The 19747-nt window shown below is 24.0% G+C and overlaps 1 protein-coding gene across 1 annotated transcript in view; it reads left to right on the top strand.

Annotated features, from left to right (window-relative positions):
* The first annotated feature begins 17461 nt into the window (after nt 1-17461).
* LOC122512347 overlaps nt 17462-19747 on the top strand; it is a 51856-nt gene continuing 49570 nt past the window's right edge. Inside the window, exon 1 of the mRNA XM_043628125.1 lies at nt 17462-17578. The gene's annotated coding sequence lies outside the window, so the exon portion shown is untranslated. The remainder of the gene's footprint in view (nt 17579-19747) is intronic.

Raw genomic sequence — 19747 nt, 5'->3', positions numbered from 1 at the left:
TTCATAACAAAATGAAGATTAATTTTACTTTCTATTTGCTCCAGAATTTTACAATCCGTTAAGAAGCAGGTATTAATTGAAAAAAATTAAAATATCAATTCACAGTCTGTCCCCTATTTCCCTAAAAGTCCCCTTTTTATAATTTTTGCCCCTAAACGTACCCTATTTTGAAAATTTCCCCTAAATATCCCCTATTTTTTTTCTTTTATCTTTTAATGATGAATTCACACCAAATTTAGCAAAGTGGTCGTTAAAACTTTCAATTAGAAACTTTTGTTTTGAAAATTATTTTCATAAATATTTTTTAATTCGTCGCAGGAAATCAATTATTTTTAATAATTTTTAAATAATTCTGTAAAAGAATTCAATTATCTTGATAATTAACCAAAATCTCCCCATAAAATCAATTATTTTAAGGATTTTTAATGTAATTCCTTTCCAAAATTCAATTATAATTCAATTATATTATTATTTTGATAAATATCAAAATTCTTCTCAAGAATTCAATTATTTACAAAAATTTTAATTAAATTCTTGACAAAATTTCAATTATTTAAACAAAATTTAATAAAATACTTTGCACGAATTCAATTATTTTTAGAAATGTTAATGAATATCTCGTCAAGAATTCAATTATTTTTAAAAATAGCAAAATTTTTCACCAAAAATTCAATTATTTTCAAAAATTTAAATAAAATTCTTTGCAAAATTTCAATTATTTTCAAAAGTTTTTCGCAATTCAATGTTTTTAAATATTTACTATTTTCATAAAATTTGTCAACAGATTTAATTATAGAAAAAACTTGTTGATACAATTCTACGAAAAGAATCAATTATTTTCATAAATAATAAAATTTCATTTACGAATTCAATTATTTTCATCGCAGAATTTTAAATATTTTTAATACAATTTTAAATAAATTCCTTGAAAAATGCAATTATTATTAAAAATTTTATTAAAACTTGTGGAAATAATTCAATTTTAAGAAACATTTAATTATTCAATAAAACAATAACATTCGTTGCAATAATTCAAATTTTTTCATAAATAACATTTAATTCGTCGCAGAAAATCAATTGTTTTTAAAAATTGTTAAGTAATTTTGCAAAAGAATTCAAATAATTTGATAGACAACAAAATCGCAAAAATTCTTTCCATAAAATCAATTATTCTAAGGAATTTTAATAAAATGCTTTTCCAATATTCAATTATTTTGATAAATATCAAAATTCATCAAAAGAATTCAGTTCTTTTGAAAAGTAATAAAATACTTTGCAGAAATTAAATAATTTTCACAATTTTTTAAAAATTCTCGTCAAGAATTAAATTATTTTTATAAATAGATAGGGAAATTCTTCTCAAGAATTAAATTATTGCCAAAATTTTTTTTTAAATTCTTCTCAAGAAGTCAATTATTTTTAAAAATTATTATTTAAATTCTTCTCAGAAATTCAATTATTTTTAAAAAATTTAATAAAATTCTTCAAAAAGTTTTCAATTATTTTCAAAAATTGTTATAAAATTCTTTAATATAATAAATTTCTATAAAATTTTAATTAAATTCCTTAAAAGAAATGAAATATTTTCAAAAGTTAATACAATTCTTCGTAAAAATTAAATTTTAAGAAACATTCAATATTATTTATTTTTGTATTTAAATAATTGATTTCTCGTAAAATTAAATTATTGTTTCTCGTACTTTTAACTTACAATTCTGTAGAATTAATTTTTTTGAAAAAGTGTAATTGAATAATAATTGATGTTATTGATTTAAAGTAGTTAAAAATTCCAGAAAATGTTAATTGAATTGAAATGATACAAATAATTTTGAAAAAATTACAGTAACAATATTCTTATAATAATAAAATAATGATTTTGTTAGTCGGTCATCTTTAATTATCATAAAAAATAAAGAAATGGATCACTCCCAGTCTTCGACTCGGAGTGATGCATTTCTTTATGTTTTATAATAATACTAGCCAAACTATCCGCGCGCAAGCGCGCAAGAATGTTGTATGGGGCTGTTTATTTTAAACAATTTAAAAAATTTTAAAGAAATAATTATTATAACCTAACAAAGAGATTTAAATAACTAAAATTCAAATAATTTCACTCAATGGTCTCAATTTAAATAGAATTTACATTACTAGACTTAAACTATGGCTAGAACAATTACAATTAGTATCTGGGTCATCTTTTGCATTGCTTATTTTATAAAGCCATTTTAAATTAAATACTTTTTAAAGAAATAATAATTATTACACACTGAAAAAAGTTTTACTTGAAATAGCGATAAGTTTCTCTAGAATAACGAAAGTATTAATTGAAGCACTAAATAATTTCGCTACTAAAGTAAAATCTGTAGTTCATCCAGCTAAATATTTTTTGCCGTGCATAACGAAAAAAGAATTAAATTAACATCAGATTTTCTACATTAAAAAAAAACGAATTCAAATAGAAATTAATCATTTTACAACTTAACCAAATTCACCTCAGAAATCACTGAATTCGATAATTTAGAAGAAAGTCAGACAAAAGCAGGGTTCCTACAGAATCTGGAAATCATGGAAATCATGGAAATGGTATGGAATTTTTAAAAGGCTTCTGGAAATCAGGCAAATCATGGAAAAGGCCTGTAAATTTTAAAAAATTCTAAATTTTTTCAGTTTTTCATTTTTTCTCTTGAATAAAAATTCAAATAATAATAAAGCTAAATCCCATAAAAGAGAGGAAAAAATGTTGAATTTTAAGAAAATCAGATTTTTGAAATTTTTCGAATTTTTGATAATTTTAGATTTTTTACCAAAGAGTCGATACAATTTAATAAGTAAAGTATTTTCCAAAAGCACAAAAATAATGAAGCTAAATCCCATAAAAGAGAAGAAAAAATGTTGAATTTTAAGAAAATCGGATTTTTGAATTTTTTCGAATTTTTGATAATTTTAAATTTTTTACCAGAGTCGAGACAATTTAATATGTAAAGTATTTTCTAAAGGCACAAAAGTAATGAAGCTAAATCCCATAAAAAAGAAGAAAAAATGTTGAATTTTAAGAAAAACGAATTTTTGAAATTTTTCGAATTTTTGATAATTTTAGATTTTTTACCAAAGAGTCGAGACTATGAAATATGTAAAGTATTTTCCAAAAGCACAAAAATAATGAAGCTAAATCCCATAAAAGAGAAGAAAAAATGTTGAATTTTAAGAAAATCGGATTTTTGAATTTTTTCGAATTTTTGAAAATTTTAGATTTTTTACCAAAGAGTCGAGACTATTAAATATGTAAAGTATTTTCCAAAAGCACAAAAATAATGAAGCTGAATCCCATAAAAGAGAAGAAAAAATGTTGAATTTTAAGAAAATCGGATTTTTGAATTTTTTCGAATTTTTGATAATTTTAAATTTTTTACCAAAGAGTCGAGACTATTAAATATGTAAAGTATTTTCCAAAAGCACAAAAATAATGAAGCTAAATCCCATAAAAGAGAAGAAAAAATGTTGAATTTTAAGAAAATCGGATTTTTGAATTTTTTCGAATTTTTGATAATTTTAAATTTTTTACCAAAGAGTCGAGACAATTTAATATGTAAAGTATTTTCCAAAAGCACAAAAATAATAAAGCTAAATCCCATAAAAGAGAAGAAAAAATGTTGAATTTTAAGAAAAACGAATTTTTGAATTTTTTCGAATTTTTGATAATTTTAAATTTTTTACCAGAGTCGAGACAATTTAATATGTAAAGTATTTTCTAAAGGCACAAAAGTAATGAAGCTAAATCCCATAAAAAAGAAGAAAAAATGTTGAATTTTAAGAAAATCGGATTTTTGAATTTTTTCGAATTTTTGATAATTTTAAATTTTTTACCAAAGAGTCGAGACAATTTAATATGTAAAGTATTTTCCAAAAGCACAAAAATAATAAAGCTAAATCCCATAAAAGAGAAGAAAAAATGTTGAATTTTAAGAAAAACGAATTTTTGAAATTTTTCGAATTTTTGATAATTTTAGATTTTTTACCAAAGAGTCGAGACTATGAAATATGTAAAGTATTTTCTAAAGGCACAAAAGTAATGAAGCTAAATCCCATAAAAAAGAAGAAAAAATGTTGAATTTTAAGAAAAACGAATTTGTGAAATTTTTCGAATTTTTGATAATTTTAGATTTTTTACCAAAGAGTCGAGACTATGAAATATGTAAAGTATTTTCCAAAAGCACAAAAATAATGAAGCTAAATCCCATAAAAGAGAAAAAAAAATGTTGAATTTTAAGAAAATCGGATTTTTGAATTTTTTCGAATTTTTGAAAATTTTAGATTTTTTACCAAAGAGTCGAGACTATTAAATATGTAAAGTATTTTCCAAAAGCACAAAAATAATGAAGCTGAATCCCATAAAAGAGAAGAAAAAATGTTGAATTTTAAGAAAATCGGATTTTTGAATTTTTTCGAATTTTTGATAATTTTAAATTTTTTACCAAAGAGTCGAGACTATTAAATATGTAAAGTATTTTCCAAAAGCACAAAAATAATGAAGCTAAATCCCATAAAAGAGAAGAAAAAATGTTGAATTTTAAGAAAATCGGATTTTTGAATTTTTTCGAATTTTTGAAAATTTTAGATTTTTTACCAAAGAGTCGAGACTATTAAATATGTAAAGTATTTTCCAAAAGCACAAAAATAATGAAGCTAAATCCCATAAAAGAGAAGAAAAAATGTTGAATTTTAAGAAAATCGGATTTTTGAATTTTTTCGAATTTTTGATAATTTTAAATTTTTTACCAAAGAGTCGAGACTATTAAATATGTAAAGTATTTTCCAAAAGCACAAAAATAATGAAGCTAAATCCCATAAAAGAGAAGAAAAAATGTTGAATTTTAAGAAAATCGGATTTTTGAATTTTTTCGAATTTTTGATAATTTTAAATTTTTTACCAAAGAGTCGAGACAATTTAATATGTAAAGTATTTTCCAAAAGCACAAAAATAATAAAGCTAAATCCCATAAAAGAGAAGAAAAAATGTTGAATTTTAAGAAAAACGAATTTTTGAATTTTTTCGAATTTTTGATAATTTTAAATTTTTTACCAGAGTCGAGACAATTTAATATGTAAAGTATTTTCTAAAGGCACAAAAGTAATGAAGCTAAATCCCATAAAAAAGAAGAAAAAATGTTGAATTTTAAGAAAATCGGATTTTTGAATTTTTTCGAATTTTTGATAATTTTAAATTTTTTACCAAAGAGTCGAGACAATTTAATATGTAAAGTATTTTCCAAAAGCACAAAAATAATAAAGCTAAATCCCATAAAAGAGAAGAAAAAATGTTGAATTTTAAGAAAAACGAATTTTTGAATTTTTTCGAATTTTTGATAATTTTAAATTTTTTACCAGAGTCGAGACAATTTAATATGTAAAGTATTTTCTAAAGGCACAAAAGTAATGAAGCTAAATCCCATAAAAAAGAAGAAAAAATGTTGAATTTTAAGAAAAACGAATTTTTGAAATTTTTCGAATTTTTGATAATTTTAGATTTTTTACCAAAGAGTCGAGACAATTTAATATGTAAAGTATTTTCCAAAAGCACAAAAATAATAAAGCTAAATCCCATAAAAGAGAAGAAAAAATGTTGAATTTTAAGAAAAACGAATTTTTGAATTTTTTCGAATTTTTGATAATTTTAAATTTTTTACCAGAGTCGAGACAATTTAATATGTAAAGTATTTTCTAAAGGCACAAAAGTAATAAAGCTAAATCCCATAAAAAAGAAGAAAAAATGTTGAATTTTAAGAAAATCGGATTTTTGAATTTTTTCGAATTTTTGAAAATTTTAGATTTTTTACCAAAGAGTCGAGACTATTAAATATGTAAAGTATTTTCCAAAAGCACAAAAATAATGAAGCTGAATCCCATAAAAGAGAAGAAAAAATGTTGAATTTTAAGAAAATCGGATTTTTGAATTTTTTCGAATTTTTGATAATTTTAAATTTTTTACCAAAGAGTCGAGACTATTAAATATGTAAAGTATTTTCCAAAAGCACAAAAATAATGAAGCTGAATCCCATAAAAGAGAAGAAAAAATGTTGAATTTTAAGAAAATCGGATTTTTGAATTTTTTCGAATTTTTGATAATTTTAAATTTTTTACCAAAGAGTCGAGACAATTTAATATGTAAAGTATTTTCCAAAAGCACAAAAATAATAAAGCTAAATCCCATAAAAGAGAAGAAAAAATGTTGAATTTTAAGAAAAACGAATTTTTGAAATTTTTCGAATTTTTGATAATTTTAGATTTTTTACCAAAGAGTCGAGACTATGAAATATGTAAAGTATTTTCTAAAGGCACAAAAGTAATGAAGCTAAATCCCATAAAAAAGAAGAAAAAATGTTGAATTTTAAGAAAAACGAATTTTTGAAATTTTTCGAATTTTTGATAATTTTAGATTTTTTACCAAAGAGTCGAGACTATGAAATATGTAAAGTATTTTCCAAAAGCACAAAAATAATGAAGCTAAATCCCATAAAAGAGAAGAAAAAATGTTGAATTTTAAGAAAATCGGATTTTTGAATTTTTTCGAATTTTTGAAAATTTTAGATTTTTTACCAAAGAGTCGAGACTATTAAATATGTAAAGTATTTTCCAAAAGCACAAAAATAATGAAGCTGAATCCCATAAAAGAGAAGAAAAAATGTTGAATTTTAAGAAAATCGGATTTTTGAATTTTTTCGAATTTTTGATAATTTTAAATTTTTTACCAAAGAGTCGAGACAATTTAATATGTAAAGTATTTTCCAAAAGCACAAAAATAATAAAGCTAAATCCCATAAAAGAGAAGAAAAAATGTTGAATTTTAAGAAAATCGGATTTTTGAATTTTTTCGAATTTTTGATAATTTTAAATTTTTTACCAAAGAGTCGAGACAATTTAATATGTAAAGTATTTTCCAAAAGCACAAAAATAATGAAGCTAAATCCTATAAAAGAGAAGAAAAAATGTTGAATTTTAAGAAATTCGGATTTTTGAATTTTTGATAATTTTCATTAATTTTAGATTTTTTACCAAAGAGTCGAGACTATTAAATATGTAAAGTATTTTCTAAAAGCACAAAAATAATGAAGCTAAATCCCATAAAAAAGAATAAAAAATGTTGAATTTTAAGAAAATCAAATTTTTGAGTTTTTTTGAATTTTTGATAATTTTAGATTTTTTACCAAAGAGTCGAGACTATTAAATATGTAAAGTAATTTTCAAAAGCACAAAAATAATGAAGCTGAATCCCATAAAAAAGAATAAAAAATGTTGAATTTTAAGAAAAACGGATTTTTGAAATTTTTCGAATTTTTGATAATTTTAGATTTTTTACCAAAGAGTCGAGACTATTAAATATGTAAAGTAATTTTCTAAAAGCACAAAAATAATGAAGCTAAATCCTATAAAAGAGAGGAAAAAATGTTTAATTTTAAGAAATTCGGATTTTTGATAATTTTCGATAATTTTAGATTTTTTACCAAACAGTCGAGACTATTAAATATGTAAAGTATTTTCCAAAAGCACAAAAATAATGAAGCTAAATCCCATAAAAAAGAATAAAAAATGTTGAATTTTAAGAAAATCAAATTTTCGAATTTTTTCGAATTTTAGAATTTTTACCAAAGAGTCGAGACAATTTAATAAGTAAAGTATTTTCCAAAAGCACAAAAATAATAAAGCTAAATCCTATAAAAGAAAGAAAAAAATGTTGAATTTTAAGAAATTCGGATTTTTGAATTTTTGATAATTTTCATTAATTTTAGATTTTTTACCAAAGAGTCGAGACTATTAAATAAGTAAAGTATTTCCAAAAGCACAAAAATAATGAAGCTAAATCCTATAAAAGAGAAGAAAAAATGTTGAATTTTAAGAAATTCGGATTTTTGAATTTTTGATAATTTTCATTAATTTTAGATTTTTTACCAAAGAGTCGAGACTATTAAATATGTAAAGTATTTTCCAAAAGCACAAAAATAATGAAGCTAAATCCCATAAAAAAGAATAAAAAATGTTGAATTTTAAGAAAATCAAATTTTTGAGTTTTTTTGAATTTTTGATAATTTTAGATTTTTTACCAAAGAGTCGAGACTATTAAATATGTAAAGTAATTTTCAAAAGCACAAAAATAATGAAGCTGAATCCCATAAAAAAGAATAAAAAATGTTGAATTTTAAGAAAAACGGATTTTTGAAATTTTTCGAATTTTTGATAATTTTAGATTTTTTACTAAAGAGTCGAGACAATTTAATATGTAAAGTATTTTCTAAAAGCACAAAAATAATGAAGCTAAATCCCATAAAAAAGAAGAAAAAATGTTGAAGTTTAAGAAAATCGGATTTTTGAATTTTTTCGAATTTTTGATAATTTTAGATTTTTTACCAAAGAGTCGAGACTATTAAATATGTAAAGTGTTTTCCAAAAGCACAAAAATAATGAAGCTAAATCCTATAAAAGAGAGGAAAAAATGTTTAATTTTAAGAAATTCGGATTTTTGATAATTTTCGATAATTTTAGATTTTTTACCAAACAGTCGAGACTATTAAATATGTAAAGTATTTTCCAAAAGCACAAAAATAATGAAGCTAAATCCCATAAAAGAGAGGAAAAAATGTTGACTTTTAAGAAAATCGGATTTTTGAATTTTTTCGAATTTTTGATAATTTTAGATTTTTTACCAAAGAGTCGAGAGTATTAAATAAGTAAAGTATTTTCCAAAAGCACAAAAATAATGAAGCTAGATCCCATAAAACAGAAGAAAAAATGTTGAATTTTAAGAAAATCAAATTTTCGAATTGTTTCGAATTTTAGAATTTTTACCAAAGAGTCGAGACAATTTAATAAGTAAAGTATTTTCCAAAAGCACAAAAATAATGAAGCTAAATCCTATAAAAGAAAGAAAAAAATGTTGAATTTTAAGAAATTCGGATTTTTGAATTTTTGATAATTTTCATTAATTTTAGATTTTTTACCAAAGAGTCGAGACTATTAAATAAGTAAAGTATTTCCAAAAGCACAAAAATAATGAAGCTAAATCCTATAAAAGAGAAGAAAAAATGTTGAATTTTAAGAAATTCGGATTTTTGAATTTTTGATAATTTTCATTAATTTTAGATTTTTTTACCAAAGAGTCGAGACTATTAAATATGTAAAGTATTTTCCAAAAGCACAAAAATAATGAAGCTAAATCCCATAAAAGAGAAGAAAAAATGTTGAATTTTAAGAAAATCAAATTTTTGAGTTTTTTTGAATTTTTGATAATTTTAGATTTTTTACCAAAGAGTCGAGACAATTTAATAAGTAAAATATTTTCCACATTAAAAAGTTTGACATTAAAAAATATATAAAAAATGCCAATACTTAACCCACAAAATTAAATTTTCAAAACAAACAAATGAATGCAGATAATTTGCTAACGGAAAGGAAACTTACGATTATTATAATGTATGTATATGTATATTTCTATTTTCTATCAAAACGTATAAAAAACAAAAGAATAACTATAACTAACTTCAAGTGTGGACAGAGATCCGGAAATCTGGAATCACGACGATTATTATATATAATAATTCTTATGCGTTCAATTTGAAAAAGTTTGAATTTGAAATTTTTGAACATCCTAATTCCAATGAAAAAAAATGATTAAATATTTATTTTAAATAAAACTATTGATGTTTTCGAATAATTTTACTTTTGAAGAAATTTGTAAATAAATTTAATAGAACATTTTTTTGAGTATCTAATAATTTTGAGAGTGAATCAGAATATTCTTTAGGGTCAGGAAAAAAGTGAAAGTTGTGTTTGGAAAGCAGGGAAAAGTTAGGGAAAAATAAAGTTAAATTTTTGTGGCAACCCTGTATAAATTAATTATATTTTTATCTCTAACCAATTTTTATGGTCCCCTAAAAGTCCCCTATTTTTTAATTTTCAGTCATCTATTTCCCCTAAAATACTTTTTAGGGGCTCTGTGAAGTCTGAAGTGGCCACAGCGATGACTATAGGGATGGGGTTCCCCAAGATGAATATGGTTTCGATTTAATGCTCAAGAATCCAATCACAATAAGATATAATATTAAAATTTAGTGTTTCTAATGAAAGTACAATACATTAGGTATCTGTTGCCTATATAGAGAACATTTTTTATTTTGATCACACAGATTTTTGAAAGTTATGTTTTCAAATTGGCAAAATTTTCGATCTTAAAAAACAATGTCCCAAAGATGGACACCTAAAGAATTTCTAAAAAAATGTGTTAAATTAAAAATTTTTCTGGATCGCTGACTCTGTATTACATGAATTTAAAAGTTATATTAAACGCAGTGCAGAAGCTGTTAATTAAAAAAAAGCTTAATTGCAAAATTAAGTTAGTATACCTATAAAAAAATGATGTATTATGAATAAATTTCCCTTCTCAGTTTTGTTCTATAAAAATGATTTACGAATAGTCATATAGCATTAGGACAGTTATTACAAACCAGAAAGAAATGTAAACAATTTTACGTAAGATTCAGGTGCACAATTGGAGAGAATTTATGTAATTAATCAGCGGCTTGCTTACGGCGTTATGTGACCAATGCTCACACGCATCTTTTCACACGAATTAACACACATGAAGAATTCTATAGCTTTCACGATGTATCTTGATTTAAAGATGTAAAATGCACGTCTCCAGGAGAAGTTAACGTCAACGGAAGCAAAAGGGGAAGAAACTAAGGTCACGTGAAGTGATACTACGTGTAGGGAGTTCCCCTACAAAGGTCAAATGATAGACCTCTCGAAAGAGAAAGAAATCCGAGAGATTATATACACACATTCACGATCATAAGATTTCACAGATCTTTAAAGCTTATCGGAATAATCCAACATTTTTATAGACATGATTGAGCATTTTTTTTGTGCGGACAATCAACGTTTTTCTTAGATATAATCCACAAGTTTTTGCTGGTATGCAAAGTTTACGGAATTCACAGTGTTTATTTTCGTCAATTTTTTGTCGAAAGCTAAAAAATAAAAAGAAAAATCCGCTGGCTTAACTTTTTTACAAAATATACAATTTTTGAAATGTCAATTACAATAAAAAATTGGTCCGTTTAGCGGACACATGGAATGAAATATGTTCCTTTATAATTATGGGTAAATGATTTTTTTCAAGTTATTGTACACTATTGAACGACATTTATCTCTTTTTTGGGGTATTTTCATTAAAAATCAGAAGATAGTCAATTAAATATTTATGCGATTTTCATACCGATAAATGTAAAGAAATTCTTTACAAAATATCATTCTGAATGATATTTTGTGTTTTAAGTGTTAAAAAAGTTTGGAAAAAATGATTTATAGTTCTGATAATCGAGGTTCCTCTGCACATAACCGTAATTGTGAGTGTCCATAAGCAATAGTGCATTAGGCGCTCCGACTGTCTGTCCCAAGCGCAATTTCTACTTTGATTTTCTCGGTGGAAACGTATGACCAATGAAGGGACTAGATTCTATTTCCTTCTACATAACTCGAAGTAGATATTGCTGATGGACAGACAGTACTAGCGCCTAATGCTCGGGTATACCCTCAATTATTTTTTCGAACGCAAAATTTAATAAACTATACCAAATATTTGTTTAAATCAAATAAATATTTATTTAAGTTAAAAGAACTATTTACAAAAATATAATACGTTACTTTTCACAACAAAATGGAATTTATGTATCGTTCCATAAGATTCTAAAATTATTTTTTCGATAGTTTGTTTGAATACAAATTTTTACTGGGGTTTAAAAAATTGTGTCATTGATCCTAATGATGGACACTTTAGAAATCTTAGAATCTTAAGATTTTTTCAAAATTTGTTGTTGGTATTAAACAAAAAAAATACGTAACTTTCAAATTTTAATTCTAAAATTCCCTAACACCATCTGGATATTCAGGATATTCTATGGATGTCCTAAGGATATTCAGAAACTACGTATTATATCCGTAGGATGTCCCAGGGTTATTCTGATATATCTTAAGGACATCCTAGAGATATTCAAATTTCCGAATGTGAAAAGGACGTCCGTAGGATATCCTTGAATATCCGTTGCTGTTAGGGTTAAGTTGGTGCTGATAACTGGGTAACAGTTACAGCTTCATAAAAATACTTTTAAAAAATTAAATCGAAACCAAATCCATCTTGAGCCTCTTCAGAAACTACAATTTATTAAACAGTATAATTATCAAAATACATATTTAAATAATACTCAAATTTTAACAATTGTTAATTATTTTACAAAAAAAATATTGAAGTTAAAATTAAAATAGTTCCATGAGGAAGATCTCTATCGTGGCGCTGACATTTGGACACTGGTAAAATGTATATAATTTGCGAAGTATGCAATTTGCGGAGTGATCGTTAACCTCAAAGTTTTATTTATAATTAAGACTACCGAGTGATAAAGTCAGAAAATTACATTATATTAACATTTTTCCCTTTAAGACATAAAAAAAAGTTATTTTTCCCAAAGAGTCATTCCATTATATTTCGACTAAAGTCGTTGCCGACTAATTTTAAAAAATTGTAATATTTTGCAGGAATGATTTTAAAGACATTAGAATCACCGAACAAAAAGAATTTTTTAAATATTTTTTATATTTATTGTAAAATAAGCATCTAAAGTATAATAAAGTCGTAAAAACTGTCACATTTTCATCTATTAGAAAATAGTAAAGAAAACACATAATTTACTATAAAAACGTAAAAAAATTATTAGAATTTATTAAGAATGAATTATTTAATTATTATAAATTGATAGAAACAATTATTAATAAGAAATATTAAATAAAAAATAATTTTAAAGTTTACCTGGCAAATAACCTATTTTTGCAAATTTCAATCACTAAATATTTTAATTTTTCTTATCACTTTCTTCCTGTTTTCTTCACAAATATTAAAAAATAAGCAATTAAAATTGGCACTTTGCTTATTTTCACGATTTTAAAATGCAAATAACTTCTGCCCAGAAAAATGAAAAATTACGAAAATTGGGCAATACTACTCACTGGAAAAAGATTTTCTTTGGCCCCGAAGCTATTTTCCGAATTAATTAACTTTAACTTTTTATTTTTTTAAAACTTTTAAACTTTTTAATTTTAACTTTTTACTATTTTTATCAGGTTAATACATGTGTTTTTTAAAGGACGAAGTTAGCTCTTCTTGTTTAATCGTTTTGAACCAACTTCAGTTTAAAAAAAATCACATGTAACCTGATAGAAATAGTAAAAAGTTTAAAGTTAATTAATTCGGAAAATAGCTTCAGGACCAAAGAAAATCTTTTTCCAGTGAGTGTATCTAGTGATCAATTAATTATTGCCCAATTTTCGTAATTTTTCAATTTTCTGGGCAGAAGTTATTTACATTTTAAAATCGTGAAAATAAGCAAAGTGCCAGTTTTAATTGCTTATTTTTTAACATTTATGAAGAAAAAAGGAAGAAAGTGATAAGGAAAACTAAAAGTTAATCACAGGTACTTTATATTTCATAAGGTTTTATTCAATTTAATGATTTCTCTTTCTCATATTTAGTGAATGAAATTTGCAAAAATAGGTTATTTGCCAAGTGAACTTTAAAATCATTTTTCATTTAATATTTCTTATTATTAATTGATTCTATTAATTTCTAATAATAGACTAAATCATTCTTAATAAATTCTTATAATTTTTTTACGTTTTTATAATAAATTATGTGTTTTCTTTAATATTTTCTAAAAGATGAAAATGTGACAGTTTTTACGACTTCAACTGTTTCGTAACAACCCTTTTCTTGGAAATTTACAGGAATTCAGAGAAATTCATACAAATTTCTATGAAAAGGGTTGTTACAAAACAGTTCTGTTACTTGACAGTTCGATCAGATGACAATTCTGTTACATGACAGGTCGGTTAAATGGCAATTCTGTTACATGACAGGTCGGCTAAATGGCAATTCTGTTACATGACCCCACATAGCACAATAATCTTGCTCTAAGTTTGTGGTGTGGATTACACGTATAGTTTGTAAGGATAGGGTTGTATACTTGTGGTAAACTTAAGGTAAACTTTAAATTTCCGCCATTACGGTAAGCTTACAAGTAAAGGTTTTTGTAAGCTTAAATGGTAAGGTTTTGGTAAGGTTACTATAAAGTTGTAAGGTTGAGGTAAGGTTGTAGTAAGTTTACTAAATAAGGTAAATCTTTATAAAATAATTTGTAATATAATTAAAAAATAAATAAAAAAATTTTTTTAAAAAATTTTTGGTTTTGCTCCATTTTGGAAATCTAACAAGCCGTTGAAAATCTTGAAAACAAATTTGGGAGGACTGGGATTCGAACCCGGGATCGACGCGCATAAACCTAACATCCTAACTAACTGAGCTAAGTAGGGAACTGACAAAGAAAAAATAAATTTTTCTTTTAAGGTGAACCAAGAAGATGACTAACTCTTTAAAAGCAAAATTTATTTTTTCTTTGTCAGTTCCCCACTTAGCTCAGTTAGTTAGGATGTTAGGTTTATGCGCGCCGATCCCGGGTTCGAATCCCAGTCCTCCTAAATTTGTTTTCAAAATTTTCAACGGCATGTTAGATTTCCAAAATGGAGCAGGACCAGAAATATTTTTTAAAATTTTTTATTTACTTCTTAATTATATTATAAATTATTTTGTAAATATTTACCTTATTTAGTAAACTTACTACAACCTTACCTCAACCTTACAACTTTCTAGTAACCTTACCACAACCTTACCATTTAAGCTTACAATAACCTTTACTTGTAAGCTTACCGTAATGGCGGAAATTTAAAGTTTACCTTAAGTTTACCACAAGTATACAAACCCATCCTTACAAACTATACGTGTAATCCACACCACAAACTTACAGCAAGATATTGTGCTATGTGGGGGTTCTGTCAAATGACAATTCTGTTCCATGACAGGTCTGTTAAATGACAATCCTGTTACATGACAGGTCGGTTACATGCATTTTGGTTAAATAACCCTACTAAAAATCCCTGTATAAATTTTCTTGTACAAGTTCTAATACAAGAAATTGTACATTTTCTTGTACAAGTTCAGCTACTGAGCGTGTGCATTTTCTTGTACAAGATCTTATACAGGGATTTTTAGTAGGGAACAGTTCGGTTACTTGTCATTTGGGAAATATTCATGCGTCTCGTGGTCAAGTTCAGGAAATGAGACCTTTCTGAACTTTGTAACTTTAATATAATAAACAACATACAAAACTATTTATTAAAGCCTTTAATCGCTGCAAGACGGGCAAAAGTTATGGAGCACCATTGTATCCAATTTTCGAAATTGAAAATGGTGAATGCTTTAAATTTATTACTTTGGGGTTGTTGAGATCGTTGATTACAAATCAGAAGTCCAAATTTTAATATTCCAAAGAAGGAAATATTCTTTTTAAATTATTCAAATTTTCTTCAAATTCACCAATTTTGGGGAAGTTGATTTTTTTCACTTTTCTAATCTGTCTCATTAAAAACAAGATTTTGAACTACATTAATTTTTTTTTAAATTCCACCATTAACTTGAATATTAATATTTTAACTTATTCGTATCAACGACATCGAAAACCCAATAGTAAAGAGTTTTAAGCAAATCCGATGAATTAAAAAAATATGTTCGCCATTTTGGATCCACAATTTTGAATTTAAAAAATTGGATATCATAAGTTCATAAATTTGAAAGAAAATACCCGCTATATTGGATTTTATATCCGCCATTTAATCAAATTATTCCCCAATTAATTAATGAAAAACCATGTCACCAATTCTTGTACACTACCGAAGGCGCATTATAATTTATTTTTATACTTTCTGGTGATAAAGAGATTCTGTCAATTTTAAGAACTCTTTAGAACTCAGAAGTAACTCTTTAAAATTTCTATAATTGAAAGCTGTAAGTTTGAATTTTCTAAATCTTATACCTTTTTCTTTTTTTGTAAAATGCGTCTTAGCGGTTCAGCTGATCGCATAGTCGATGGAAGAAATTATTAATCAAATTATTTTGTAGTTTGATTTTTGTGACTTTGATTCTTCTTCTTCTCTAGAATTTTTTACATCACATGAGATTTCATCACATATTTCTCATCGCATGATAAGGTATTATTTTTTATATTATAAGATTTCAATGAAAATAAAACAAAATTTCTTGTTGATTCTTCCTTCGACCATGTGCTCATTTTGGTTTTCAATTTTGATTTTATTGTATTTTTATATTTCTTTCCCCACATTTATTGTTTTTGTTACCTTCAAAATCAAAGATGTAATCGATTTAATTTATTCCCTTTTATTCCCCGTTACCTTAAAATGTGACCCTTATTCTAAAATACCGATATTTTCTTTTAGTGAACTTTGCTGACCTTCATTTGAGAAATCTTAAACCAAAGAGCATTAAAATTAAGTAAAATTGCTTCTAATTTTTTATATTCAAATCTTAAGAATAAATTGTAAACCTTATTAACTGTTAAATTGATTAACTATAGTTTATTTCAACCCCGACGCTCTGTTCTTCTGACCAAGCGGTCCTAACTGACCGGCGATATTTTTATTTATTTATCATTATATATTTCTCAAAATGTTCTCTTTTATCTTTTCTGTTCTAATTGTATTTTTGATTAATTTTGTTTTCAAATAGTTTGAATGATTTTTTTAAAATTAATATAGAATAATTTAAAAATTTTCATTGTCATTAAATCTTGTCTCTAAATAAGGCTGATCAATGAGTTAGTATAGTAAGTTTGATAATATCATTTATGAAAGTTGCTACTTTTTTAGGGATTTAAAGGTCGATAATTAAGAAAGTAAAGTCCAATTTAAAAATTTTTAAATGCCATCTTCATTCATTGTGATTTTTTTCAATAAACGATTTCGTCACTGCAGACTTTTTCTAAACGTGCATATCCAAATCATCGACTGTCAAGGGGTAAAAATGTGCTACACATCATTCCGGTACAGTATACTCATATAATAAAAAATTCTTTAAATTGATTTCAACATAATTATTTTATTAGGTAAGGTGGTGAAAGTTTATTGAAATTAAAGAATAATTTCCTTAAAACAAAAAAAATTATTCACTGAATCAATGTCAATTTCTTTATTTCGAAGCTAAAATAAAATTAATCAATGTTGTGTAATTGATCCTCTGAAATGATGTAGATAATATTAAGTCTTTTAAAAATGAAAAATACAACACTTATTACTTAGAATATATTTTTCGATTGTTATAATAATGTTATTTTAATAAATAATAAAATAATTGTTGTAATATTGCGAACTGAAATGATAATGAGTTTGTTTAGTGTTAGCAAAATTGTAGAGAGAAATGGTGGTGGATGTACAATTTCTATGGAGTATGTCTAAGATTGTAGGGGATACAATTCCTATATAAAGCTTGAATGGTGAAGATGCTCCCAGCAATTCACTCTCACCTTTCTCACTAGCGCGTGCACATAAGTTGTTCGGATTCTCGCGAGAAGAGGAGGTGCATGTAGTCCAAAGAAGCTACACTTCCATCACAATAATCGCCTTCAAGTCACAAGTGAGTTACATTTCCTTTTACTTGCACCTGAAAATTATTTAATATTATCGTAGAAATTAAAAAAAAAATTTATTTCAAATTACACTAAAGTACTTTTTTTGGTCTATGTCAATATTTTAAAAATTCGTTGCGAAATTTTGCTAAAAGTGAATTCTTAAAGTTAAATGTTATTTAATATTTAATTTAATATCAAATCTAAATGCTACAATAACTAATAAAATTTTAATATTTTTTTTAAGTTTAGAATTTAATATCAAATCTAAATGCTATAATAACAAATAAAATTTAAATAATTTTTTAATGTCAAGAAATCTATTTTTTAGTTAAAACAAATTTAACTTCAATCGGAAAATAAAAAAATAATTTAACAAAAATATTCTTGACTAAATCAGTTCAGTTTATAAATTAATGTTCTACTTATTACATATAAAAATCGTATTAATTATTTAAATATTTAAGAAATTGAACATAGTTTTTCTGTTATGTTATCTATATTTAGAAATTATAAAATTTGCATATTTTTAAAATTATTCAATTTGTTTTTTTTTTTTTATTATTTTGTGTTTTGGACCAACAAAAATTTTGCGCCAACGAAAGAAAAATTATTTTCGGATTCAAAGTTAAAAGTTAATGTTTTATAATATTGTGTTGATACTTATTATTTACTTTTAAATTGGTAACTTTTATTTTAATTAAAATCAAAATTGAATGATAATTATCATAAATTAATGATTTAAGAAATAAATTTAAAAATATGAAAAATTCTTGAAAAATTCGTGAAAAATTCAAATATTAATGATTTAATTTTAATTATATTTGTGAAACTAGTGAAAAATGTTTTTCTATTGATGTTATTATAATTCACAGTTTTAAAAAAGTGAAATTTACGAAATAAGTAAAAAGTATTAGGATAAGGCATAAAATTTATTGAAAATTTTTTTTAGTTTTTTTCTTAACTACAACTTTTTAAGATCAAATTATTTTTTTTTAAAACTTTTTCTATTAATTACTGATATTTCTTCATCTTTTTCCGTAGTTCGTAACTTTCTTTGAATTTTTAATCAAATTTTGTATTACAACACTACTTTTGTTTTAAAATTACATAAATTAGTAAAATTGGTAAAAAAAAAAATTTTTTTTAATTAATTCGGGCCTTGGGGAAATTTTGTTCAAAAATAGTAAAATTTAATATTAAAAATGGTTATTTCCAGAAATACTTTTACTATTTTCAAAGACCATTTTCTTTATAAAAATTATAAAAACATTACTTTAAAAATAGTAGCTAAAATTTACTCAAAAATAATTTTTAATAGCTAATTGTAGTGTTCAAGGAAAATTTGAATAATTTTTATATATAAAAAATTAACATTAAAAATAGTAAATTTTGCTATTAAAAATCGTTATTTTCAGAGTAAATTTTACAAAATATGCGTCATAAATTTTATTTAAAAATGAAAATTAGTAAAATATACTTTGAATTAAGTAAAATTTATTTTGGAAATAATTTGTCAAAAATTCCAAACTATATGAATTTTTCTTACAAGTGAAAGTTATTTAATATTTTTTACCTTTTATAAAAAAAATTTCCAAGCTTAAAAATTCTGAGAAATAATATTAGAAAGATTTTTAAGTTTCAAAAAACGAAAATAATTCGTCTTTTTCGACTTTTTTTCAAATATTGCAATAAAATACTACTTTTTGGTATAGAATAGAAAGAAATTAGAATTTTTATAGTGTCAAATATTCGACTCTTCTTAATATTATTTTTAAAGATATAACTAAATTTTCGAAATACACAATTAAATTTTTTTAGTTATTTGTAATTTTGCAAAATTTCATTGGAAATAATTGATTTTTCAAAGCATCATATTAGAATTTTCGAAAATCAAATTTTGAAGAATTTTAATTACAAACTTTTTGAAAATAATTGAATACTCAAACATTTTTGATGAAAAATCGTCAAATGAAAATTTGAATATGAATCAAATATTTTCCGCTAATTCACCTTAATAACTTTTTTTAAAACGAGAAAAACTGAAGAATATCACAAAATTATTATTAAAATTTGAATTTTTGTATTTTAATTTATTTGAGTAATTTTGAAATCTCAAAATACTTCCAAAAAGCATTAAAAATAATTTATTTAGGGAAGTTTAGTTAAAAATTATA

This window comes from Leptopilina heterotoma, unplaced genomic scaffold, assembly GCF_015476425.1.
Source record: "Leptopilina heterotoma isolate Lh14 unplaced genomic scaffold, ASM1547642v1 Lhet_97, whole genome shotgun sequence".
NCBI classification, from domain to species: Eukaryota; Metazoa; Arthropoda; class Insecta; order Hymenoptera; family Figitidae; genus Leptopilina; species Leptopilina heterotoma.
The sequence above is the reverse complement of the archived record's forward strand: the minus strand, read 5'-3'. Positions and strand labels throughout refer to the sequence as shown.